A 12,572-nucleotide genomic window follows, 5' to 3' on the forward strand; every position below is an offset into this window, starting at 1 on the left:
GTGCTGTGATTGACAGGCAGAGAAAGCTTCTAATTGGCTATAAACTCTTTTGTGTTGTGCACAAGGCCTAGGTCTGTTGCAGGCACGTTTGCTTTCTCAGGTCACCTATCTCAGTGATATCAGTCAGGTAAAAAGGCATTTTATGTGTGGTGCTTCAGAAAAGCATATTTAAGACATAACCTTTGGTTTCCCTGGAGTTCTCAAGTCACATTTACTTCCAAACATTTAAATGTGGTTTAGGATACACAGAGAAGCATGGCAGGTGTGTTTCTCTCCAGGTTGTATGGTGTCAACATATCAATCTAAGCAATCAATCAATCAAAATAAAAATGAGTCTTTGTGAATTCAGTTAGTTTGTAGTTAACAAACCAGCTCATTAGTCTAGCTCAGCATGCTGTTAAATGATAGCCAACTTAGTTTACTTTTCATGGCACTTTTTTTGAGTATGCCAGTCCTCATCTTCTCGTTCCTTGTGCATTTTTGGTGCCCAATGGAGGAAAGAAAGTTTCACGGGTTTGGAACAACATGAGGGTGAGTAAATGATTAAATTCTAATTTTTAGATGATCTATTCCTTAAAAATAGTTCATGCAAAGTGGCATCACTAGTTTATTCATTTTTGGTGTGTTATGTGAATACCGTTTTAGATTGATATAGTTTTGCTTATGTGTCCCCTTCATCCTCTTCCCAGCATGCACTGGGGCATGAATAGTTCATATGATTACATTTTGGGTCAGTTTACTGGTGTTGTTATTGATTTTGTTGGCATGCTTAGCATTTTGTAGTCTGGTGATGTCAGACTGAGTTTGTTTCTCTTTACAACAAAATGATCAGTTATTTGATTGTTAATCTTGTGTTTCATGTGTAACTTGGTGTTTTTTGAGTATACAGTATACTAAGTGCTAAATGCTTGTGTGTGGTTGTTATTGGTTTACTGCTGTTTCATATCTATTTGCATTTCTAACAGAAAACACACAAGACACAATGCACATATTCAACAATTTAATTAATTATGGAACGCCATTTAAAATATATTATTATCTACTGGCAGTTACTCTGTTTTATTGACTCACTTTTATGGACTTTATTTGATTGATGCAAAATTGTGGCTTATATATGTTGTAGGCTATTTCCTTAATATTGAGTATTTATATTACTTGTGACAAATTATCAATTCAAGAAAAAAAGCACTTTAATTTTATCAACAAAATTTTAATTATTCAACAAAACAGTGAAAATGTAAGAAAAATAAAAGAAGCATGTTTTCCCCCAAGTACACATTAAACGTGTTGTGACTGGATCAGCGGTTTCACGGTCATGTAGCTGTTCGTTGCTCCAGCAGATGGCGGTCTGTGAACAGATTTTACTCGCTTGTATTTCTCCGCATTTTCATATGAAACAGCAGCTCGCGTAATTCCTCACTGTCAGTGAGCTTATAGCTCAACATATAGTTGATCTCGGATGCATATAAACCCATAACAATAACACAGATGCATTCCCAGTTCATTTCAGTCGACCTATAAATCATCCCTGTCTGTAACAGTCCTTGTCGTCTTATTGGCTTTCTCAGATTTCGCGTTCTTGGATTTAAACAGCTGCAATCTGATTTTGTCATATTTATTGATGTCCTGGCTAAATCTAAACTCAAACTTTTATCCAAAAAAAACAAAAACACTGGTTTATTTGCCTATAAGCAATTCATTTAGACTTGTCTGCCTAAAATTAATATGCCTTTCCATTATGTTTACACTGTTTTTACTCCTCTGTATAGTAGGGCTGCTCTAATCTTAAATCGCGGAACACTTATTTGGTTTCTTTAAATAATAGTTAGAGCATGCATGTCGTTGGAGATATTGCATTTGGAGCAGGGACGCATTTTACATTCTTCAGATAACCTATTTTATCAACAAGAAGAACATGTGCTTCAATGTTTGTTAGCATTATTAATATTGTGTTTAATTATAGTATGTGTAACATGGGCAATATTATATAAAGTGTTGGCAAAAAGGGAAGGTGATGTGTGTGTGTGTGTGTGTGTGTGTGAGTGTGAGAGAGAGAGAGAGAGAGAGAGAGAGGGAGGGTCGCGCACTTGACCTTTTGTCTGACCTGCCGAGCAGCTGCTGGATCACGAGCTCTTCTGACACTGTCTGCTCCAGATATAATAAGAAATCACCGACCAGGGGCTTTGACATGGTTAAAGTTCAGAGACTGTACACTTCATTAGAAAGTTATAGAGATTAAGTCGATGACACACATTCATATCGTTTATGTGAATCATTGGAGGATTTAATAAGGCTTCTTTTTAGAGATGTTCAGATCTTGAATTGATTCCTAATGAGATTCTTCTTTTCCCCCTTTCTGTCGTTGTAACTAATTAAATTCTGCGTTTATTTCTAACGAATTAATATTTCGAGAGTGCAATGGACGCGAAACTGAGAAGATACATTTACGATTTTGTAAAACCATCGGAGTCGTCAGTGAATCAAATGTCTTCAACTTTTTGATCCGTCTAAAAAAAGAAACCATTTAATAAATAACAATGATTAACATTTTGATTCCACAACATGAGGTGTTTTTATTAGTGAGGAGAACAGGATGAAGATGGACTTAAAAATATTTTCGAAAGTGTACCAGTGTGTCTGATGCGGGTTCAAGAAATATGATCTCATACAAAATATTAGCGTATAAACAGGCTATAAGCGTATAGTTATAAAATATAAGTTATTATCATTTAATATTTATTTACAGTTTATTTTGAATTATAATTGTCTAAAATATTTGTAAAACAGAATGAAGTTGAATGTGTTTTAAGAACGATTGAGTATCTTACTGACACTAAGGCTACTTTTATTCTCATTTTACCAGCTGTTACTAATATAGTTGTAGTAGTAGTAGCCTAATAATAATAATAATTATTATTACTATTTAAAGAAGAACATCACGTGTTAAATATAGGCTGCTCTAAAATATTTACCTAAAATTTGAATGTTAAAATGTTAATTGCTGAATCAAAGGCGGATATCAAATTATAATAAGCTATGAATCGTAATTATACGCTGCATTTTAATTCAGAAGAGGCTGTATTATTACATTTCAGCACGTGGCACAGAGGTTGAATTGCATGAACGTTTAAAATAAGATGAAATTGTGCAGGTAGAGGAAGAGGATTCCCGAAGTCTGGTAACATTTAGACTAGTTTTCTGCGTCTCCTGTTCATTAAAATTCAGAATTTTCTCAGGCTTATCTTGTATTTTATACTTACGTTATATAATTCGATCATATATCCAAACATACTAACAACACACGTGAACGGGCTGTATCCAATTTTATTTTTGTCTTTTTTTTTTAGGACGAAAGTGCCGCGCAAAATCCGACAATTAAACGTGCTTACAAATATGGCATGATAGTCTATGACATTAATTAAGGTATAAAATAAAAAAGAAAACGCAGAGCAATATAGATGTAAATAATATAATCTTCATATAGACATATGAAGATTATATTAAAATGCCACAGTAATTCAATGACCTTTCTGATCCTGTCCGATCGATGCGAAGTAGATTTTTATAGGCCGGTGATTTCCAGTCAAGTTCATGTTCACAGCACGTGAAACTCATATGCGTTTTTATCGAAGTAGAAAAATAAAAGAAAGAAATCTAAAGAACTTACTGTGATAATTTTTTTTTTTTTTGTGATTTTTTTCAAAGGTTATCAAAGGCGGATATCAAATTATAATAAGCTATGAATCGTAATTATACGCTGCATTTTAATTCAGAAGAGGCTGTATTATTACATTTCAGCACGTGGCACAGAGGTTGAATTGCATGAACGTTTAAAATAAGATGAAATTGTGCAGGTAGAGGAAGAGGATTCCCGAAGTCTGGTAACATTTAGACTAGTTTTCTGCGTCTCCTGTTCATTAAAATTCAGAATTTTCTCAGGCTTATCTTGTATTTTATACTTACGTTATATAATTCGATCATATATCCAAACATAATAACAACACACGTGAACGGGCTGTATCCAATTTTATGTGTCGTCTTTTTTTTTTTTAGGACGAAAGTGCCGCGCAAAATCCGACAATTAAACGTGCTTACAAATATGGCATGATAGTCTATGACATTAATTAAGGTATAAAATAAAAAAGAAAACGCAGAGCAATATAGATGTAAATAATATAATCTTCATATAGACATATGAAGATTATATTAAAATGCCACAGTAATTCAATGACCTTTCTGATCCTGTCCGATCGATGCGAAGTAGATTTTTATAGGCCGGTGATTTCCAGTCAAGTTCATGTTCACAGCACGTGAAACTCATATGCGTTTTTATAGAAGTAGACAAATAAAAGAAAGAAATCTAAAGAACTTACTGTGATCATTTTTTTTTTGTGTGTGATTTTTTTCAAAGGTTATTATACATATTCATTTCACATGATGTATCTATTAAAGCCAGACATGAGGCCTAGACTTAACAGAAATACTAAATACATATAAATTATGTAACAGAAAACGTACTGTAATGTACAAGGACATTAAGAAGCAATCAAAATGAAAATAAATGTATCTTTCCATGGGAACAGATAAATATGAATAGAATAGAAATGTATTTACAATATGGACTTACCTTTAAAAAAAAAAGGCAGAGCAGAGGGCTTGTGGTTGTCCTGTCTGCTGATTTTTGAGAGGATTGAGGAGCAGACGCTGTGAGACAGGGTGTCGGGCTGCTGTTTGAGGTTAAGGTCACGGGGTCAGCAGACAGACAGCAGTCAGGGGCTTTAACCGCACAGCACATTGGCTGTCATATGGAGGGCAGAAATTGGGTGGGTTAAATAAGGATTTACAATTCCATGAATAGCAAGATGCTTCAATCTCCACATTTTGAGCAGAGTTGTGAAGAGAGTAAATGTGATATTTTTTCCCCATTACTACAAGATTAAGATGAATTTTCAGCATAAATGTGTTCCTGTTTGCTAGCACTTCTTTCTTTCTGCAAATCTGTATTTTTTTTTTATAAGAAACATTTGAGTTAAATATAAATTCATATCAATAAACACCATCTGTGGGATGCTGTTAATCAACAATAATTGAATCATCCCGAAATTTGTATAAAAGTACATTTCTATATCGGAGTTTCTTTCATTTTTGAATTTTCAATCATAATAAATTTGCCAGTACATTTTAAACAATTGCAAAGAAACGGCAAAGAACACATTGAATTAAATGTGAAATTGTTGTCTGATGCTTTTTGAAGCTTAGAAAACGATTATTTAAATATGTTTAATAAATATAGAAAATAAAACATTTTCTTTTAAATCCTTGCCAAAAATCATTGGTCAGTCAGTAATAAATGCTATAAATAATACAATAAAAAGCAAAAAATGCTATAAATAAAAACAAAAAAATCCAAACGACAGAGAATATTCAGATGTATAATATAGAGGTTATTAGATACAGTGGTATTTGCCAAAATTTAAAGGCACTATTCTGAATATAAAAGGTGTGAAAACGCCTATATAGCCAAAAGCCTAGAAAGTTAATATATGTCTGGACCACAGCATATCAGGACGGTTGACTTGAATCATTTGTACATGTGTGTGATTTTAGATTTGATTTTGTCAGTCCATCTTTTTAGATTTGAAAGGCTCTGTGTCGTTCTCTCCATAAACTCAAATAGAGGACTGTGGTTGCCATATCAACCGGCCACCTGACGTGTTACTGTGGCAACAGCAGTATTAGACAGAAACCACTTATTAGATGTCCCATCTAAGGGTGAGCGGGAGGAGGTAGAGGGACATCTAGATTAAAAAAGAATGAAACGAGGAATAATACTGTCTACTAATGCTACTAGTAAAAAGAAGAGAGACTGATAACAGCTAGTTTAAAATTGTGCAGCGGATATTAATTCCTCATAAGACTATTAACCCGTTCACTGCAGAACTGCTCTGAAGTGTAGGGTCTTAAGACAGTGAGAGGCCCGCTGATATGGCATTTGTGTCCAAAGAAAGAGGTGATAGTGAAGTGATGCTGAAGGGTCAGTGGGGTGATGCGGCGTCTGTCTGATGGCCCTCTTGTACTGTAACGCAAACAAAGATGTGTGTTGGTCACAAATCTACAGTGTATGCATATTGTTTGTCACACCCACAATTTTAATTATTTTTAATAACTATAAATTATAATATTGCTGAACGGTTAAATGACCTTATCTGTGTTGCTGGTTAGTATTTCTGTAGTGAACTTCAATTTTGGCAGTATCTTCAGAGGTGATCGTCATCTCTCATTGTCAGAATACATTTTAAAATTCATGAAATTAAAATTTGATTTAACCCAGAATATTTATTTAATTCCAATTTAAAATATATGGACAGTCATGTCACGGTCTGTAAAAACAAAACAAAAAAGCATTAACAGTTTTGCACTTTGACTACCATTATAATGTGTATTGTTAATGCATTTTTTATGCAAACTTCTGGATGATTCAATTATTTTTGATTGACAGCATGCCACAGATGCTGCTTATGGATATGAATTTATAGTCAACTCAAATATTTCTTATAATTATAAATATGTAATAAATTTGGGAGAGTGGTGATTCAGTGCCAACTTGATATCCTTGTATTTAATTTCCTTGTGTTTAAAATGTAATTTTTTTTTTTTTTTTTTGGTATGATAAAAAGCTGAATATGCACTAGATAAGGAAATCAGATGTAAACTGAATAATGCACTTGAAACATAAAAGCAAGTTAGTCTTTAGAAAGTAGCAAAGATATTCTATTAATTAATATACATTATTTCTGATTGATTATTACTTTATTACTACTGCTAAAAAGCCAAGTAAAGAATTTGCATAACACATCAAGTTCCCTCTGTGTGTGTGTGTGTGTGTGTTTAGCATGTTGGGGTAATTAACCCACATTAGATTAATCTGCGAGGGTGGCATTTGTATCACAATGAAAACAGTGACCCCCCAGCACTGCCGTGGGGCACACAGACATATAGAGGTCTGGCAGCAGGCCAGAAACACACGCGTGCATAAACAAACACGCATGCATACGCACACATTCACACAAGCAGCCGAGATCCCAGGCTTTATGCATTCAGATCCATCCATTACAGAAGTAAAAATCAGTTTTAGAGCATGATTGTGTACTGATTCCCAAGGCATGCAACATTCAGTAATACAGAATCTAGCAAATCTGGGGTAAACATTCCCACTTGGATTATCCTAATAATTTCCTTCCAAAAGATTCAAATCCACAGAGGGATTTAGCAGCTATTGAAACTTTACCCCGGATCAATAGCGACTGGATTTAGGGCTCTTGTGTTCTGTTATTCTCACAACCTCTGAAGATCCTGAACACAGGTATCACATCAGGAACATAAATAGGATTTCCCAGCAGACATGTATTATTCCAATTCCTCTTTTCCAGCTGAGAAATAGTGTTTATGCAAAGTGGCTCACACCATGGCCCACATTCGTGAAAAACGCCTCCCAGAAGTGAGAGCTGCTTATGGGGTGTTGTATTGTTTTACAAATAAACATATATCCAGCATGAGTCATGAAATTACAAATTTTCTTTAACAAGACCTGGCCTTGCTGCAGCCACCCACATTTATGTAAAGCACCTTTGGTTTAAGCATATAAATTTACACATTTTACAGACTAGTCCATATGAATAATTTAGCTGAATTTTTGATTTACCTGTTCCATATAAAAGATTAAGCAAATCCTTGATTTACAAAGATGGTTATACGATAGAGCTCAACATGTTCTGATCTCTAAACTAGAAAACCCATAATAAACAATAAAAAAAATAATAATAATTATGCCTCTTTTTGCAGTTAGTCCTACATGCAAAGAAATATCTTACAGATTTATTTGGCTTAATTCTTCTGCAAAATCTACACACAAAGTGTAAATGATGTTTAACAAGTGAAAATCTTCAAAACAATCATTTAATTAAAGTTAAGCTAAATAAAATACTGTTAGAATAGGAAAATCTCATTGATTGATCATGTTGACTGAACTACTCGTATTATTTAGTATGGTATATAGTAACATGTTTTGTCATTTATTCTCAAGCTGTGTTGTTTTTACATACTTGATGTCGAAGAAGGTAATTTTGTGATTTTTGCATAATTTATTTAGATAACCCAAAGACTCTGGTTTGCTTAATACATTTCTACTCATTTGTTATCTGTGCTGTATTATAAATCAATTAGATTATACTGTGCTGGCTTTGGCATTAACATTAAATGCATTGTTTGTTTTTTGTTTTTTTGAGAAAGAATTGTTGTGTTCTATAAGCAGGTGAAAAATGATTGCAGCCATTAGGCGGCGCTGTAGAAGCACCTGCCTCATACTGCTCACACGGTCATCGAGCACATTTGTAGGCTATAGTTTGTTTGCCAGAGTCTTAGAAACATTTAAGTTGATTTGTGACTACATGAAAAAAATAGATTTAAGATGAAGACATTTTAATCATCACTCTAAACTAGAGCAAAAACTAGATGTTGCTTTTTTTTTACTCCTACTTAAGAAGTCTGGTTCACAGACAGGTTCATCTTTTTGCTTACGTACAAAATACATATGCTTATTTAAATAAGATGCAGTAAGTTTGTTTTACTGGATGTGTGTTAATTCTAAGCTTGCATATTGTTGTAATTAAGAAAAACAAGTATTATAAACCAAAAAAAGCACAAATCTCTCTGAAGCAGCAGTGAGTGGTGTGTTCCTGCAGATGGATGAATGCATGAATCAGAAGTTGTATTCATCTGTTGGTTCATCTGTGGCTGATGATTTCTGTTCTTTTGTTCATAAAGGCTGTTCAAGGAAACGTCATTATAAGGGCTTGAAAATGACCATGATTTTGCTGCTCAGCTGATGCACGTGTGTAAATAATAAAACTCTCCTATTTATAAGTGCATGGGGGGAAATTATTGCACCGAGATTTTGTGAATGCACAACATTTTAAAATGCACAAATACACCGTGCTTATATTATATACTGATTTTCCCACATTCAAATATTATATTCACGCATCATCCTTTGGATTTATTTGATTAGGCTATAATAAACTAATATGACAATGTGTGTGACCGATGGTAAATAGAATATTGGTTCATTTTGGTTCATTATGAACAAAAATGCTTTAAAAAAAATAATATTCATTAGCTTTGATTTTTTTTTATCTATATATTTTAATGCATTGTAAAATAAGTGCTCGCTTGGATTCTCCAGTGTATAAGTTTGAGGGAAATTTGCAATTTGGCAAAAAAAAAAAAAGACCACAAAATACAGTTTGTGCATATTAAGTAGCAAAGAACTTTGATCAAAGATCAATTCTTTATGTAATGCAGGGTCGGTTTTTATGACAAAACGGAAACGTTGTCCATAACAGCTCGACAGCCATTCAAGCACGCGCGGGCACACACACACACACACACACACACACACACACACTCACAAAGAACACAAAAGAATTATCATGACAAAAGACACAAGTAGAGTGAAAAAACACTTCAACACTCGCTCCTTTCATGTAGAAGTTTTAATGGAAACAATTTTCTTCCTGCTCGTGTACAGATGAAACATATGCCATGTGCTACTGGTAAAATATTGATGCGATTATTATTGAGATGTTGTGTATATATGCCATGCTCCTTTTACTCGGCCTTAAAGGTGTACTCATTTTAAATGTGTTTTACACAAAACATTATTCCTTTTTAATGTTTCATTTGATGAATTTGTGTTGTTAATATAATAATAATAATAATAATAATAATGACATTTATTATTTATAACAGATGCATTCCTCCTTCCTCGAACCGAAGCCAGGGCGCGTCTGTCGTCTGCAGAACAACCAAAAAACGAACCCTTTTAAATGCTTTAAGAAACAGTCAAATACCTCGTTTAACTTCAGCAGCATGATGTGTGAACGCATGCATCTGTGCGAATGGGATCTATAAACGTGTTTACTGGAATACAAAGCGACGCGTCCAAATGTAAGTTGTATCCGATGACTGTTCTTCACCGTTACAGTGGATTCTCTGCTCATTTTACGCATTTAGTTACGCAGCAAGTATAAACATTAATACCAATAAACTACATAATGCATGGTTATTTTGCAAGTTTCTGCTGTTGTTCTTTACTAATTACTGTCATGACATGTTTATGACATTTTCGCGTTATGTAAAGCGCGTCCTATTCACTTTCTTTTATGTCACTGTCTTTCGCGAGTTCAGTTTGAAGTTAGAAAAGCTCTTCTGGTGTTCTCCTACCTGTTTTCTCCAAGAGTTGTCGCCCTCTTGTTAGTTGCATGAGAAAAAGCGTAAAGTAACGTCCTTTGTGTGTGTGCTTTTGCTTTGACGAGTGCTGCTGTTGCTGTTGTGCATGTCAACACTGATGCATCAGGCTCATTTGCAGCGAACGCATCAGCATTGACTCGCGCTACGGGTCCAGATCTTCCGTGCAACGATATGATACGAAGTATCCGAAGCCTCTGTGCGTCCTTCGCGGCGCGACGCACTTGCGCGCATGCAATAGCTTATATTATTTATAAAGATACGTGGAGTCAAGGGTGTAACTTTTTGGTTTTGCGTCTGAAATGAAGCGTAGATGGTGGAAGAAGAAGAACTGAGGTGGCCCTGGTGTCCAGGGCATGTTTGGTCAAGCCTGCTTGCATTTATTCCTTCAACTGTATGTGAGTGTGTGTGTATGTGTGTGGGTGTGTTGTCCCCAGAAGTTAGGTAAATATAATAAAACCTAAAAGTGACTCACAAAGGAAGAGTATGTGACCCTGGACCACAAAACCAGTCATAAGGATAAATTTTTCGAAATTGAGATTTATACATCATCTGAAAGCTGAATAAATAAGCTTGCCATTGATGTATGGTTTGATGTATGGATGTATGGTTTGTTAGGATAGGACAATATTTGGTCGAGATACAACTATTTGAAAATTTGGAATCTGAGGGTGCAAAAAAATCAAAATGATTTTTTAAAAGAAAAATCTATAATTTTGACCCATACAATGTTTTTTTGGTTATTGCTACAAATATACCCCAGCGACTTAAAAATGGTTTTGTGGTCCAGGGTCACATATATTTTATTACATTCTAATATGCAAAAAGAAATTAAAATTTTACTTGAATGAAAAAGTTTATGGTGTGTCTGTGTGCGTTTACAATCCTATACTTTGGAGGAAAAATGTTCTAGAAATTATCAATGATAAAATGATTCATAAATAAAGTTTTTATTAGTTGGTATGTAGTAATTTTAATATTGATCAAATCAATACAAATCTATAGTATGTCCTCATTTAGATAAACATGTTTGTGTGTGTGTGTATGTGTGTGTGTGTCTGTGTGTGTGTGTGTGTGTGTGTGTGTGCGTGCGTGTCTGTGTGTGTGTGTCTCTGTGTGTCTGTGTGTGTGTTTGTCTGTGTGTGTGTGTGTGTCTGTGTGTGGATGTGCTTGTGTGTGACCGACTGACCGTGTGTTTGGGTATTGTTTTTCTGTCCTTTTGTGAATCTGTCACACTGTGACAAATAGTTTCTTTTTTTATTCATTATACAATAGTTTTTGGCTTAATAGTTGAATAGTTTGTTTTTGAGCAGCTGGACTCATAAAAGCAAGCATAAATTTCAGGCTTGATTTAAAAAAACAAAAACAAAAAAAAATCTTTTTTGAGAGTACCCTAATTAGTCATTTAGCTCCCTTAATTTCAGAATATTCACTTTTAGAAATGAAATAAATAGTTTATATTTCTAGGTATAAAATCAGTGTTTGGCCTGAAATGGAGTGCTTATACTGGAGTAACCAGTTCTACAGCGAGAAAATAAACGGTGTGCTTGGGGAGCAGATACAAATGAAGCAAGCACAGACTCTTTGTTTTGAGAACGCACACAAACACAAGGAGATGGTGTGGGGCGAAAGAGGATTGGCTCGCAGGTCAGAGTTCACGGAGTTAGGGAGCAGGGTGAAAGGAAGAAGATGGGATGAAAGGGCACAGCGAGAGAAGAGAAAAGTGGACTCCGCAGGGTAGCGGTGTCTAAATGATAGTGCTGAGCCAGAGAGGGTTTAAAGGAAATTGTTCTCGATAGGGTTTCGTTGAAGCATTTCTTTTACTGCATTAACCAAATTTAGTGGAAGCATTGTAAAATATCTGAATATACATGATAAATGTTTATTTTTATCATTCATATGCAATCAGAAAAAATATGAGTCACACATTTTAAGGTGTGTATGTAGGTTGTTTTGTCTATTTGATGTGTTAGTGCAGTCTCTAACCTTGCAGGACAGTGTAAAGATTGTGCAGACGTTGTGTTTGCAAATAAGGTGTCATGAAATCTGAATAATGAATTGTGTGCGTTCGTTTGTGAGTCTGTGTGCACACTGCCTTCAGGGTTTGACTTTTTCTGTTTATCATTATAATAGCTGGGATTGTGGAGAAGTGAGGCACATCGGCAGATCAGTCACTAAGGCCTCTCAAACACACACACACACACATACACACTCACGCACTCACGCACACACACACACACACACACACACACACCGACAGCCAGAGA

At 34.8% G+C, this 12,572-nt stretch overlaps 1 protein-coding gene across 1 annotated transcript in view; it reads left to right on the plus strand.

The window, feature by feature from the left end:
• Window positions 1-9,819: 9,819 nt before the first annotated feature.
• Window positions 9,820-12,572, plus strand: part of LOC107735402 (zinc finger homeobox protein 3-like) — a 27,777-nt gene continuing 25,024 nt past the window's right edge. The window contains exon 1 of the mRNA XM_016547096.1: window positions 9,820-10,005. The gene's annotated coding sequence lies outside the window, so the exon portion shown is untranslated. The remainder of the gene's footprint in view (window positions 10,006-12,572) is intronic.

Source organism: Sinocyclocheilus rhinocerous, unplaced genomic scaffold, assembly GCF_001515625.1.
Source record: "Sinocyclocheilus rhinocerous isolate Xijiao unplaced genomic scaffold, SAMN03320098_v1.1 scaffold942, whole genome shotgun sequence".
NCBI lineage: Eukaryota > Metazoa > Chordata > Actinopteri > Cypriniformes > Cyprinidae > Sinocyclocheilus > Sinocyclocheilus rhinocerous.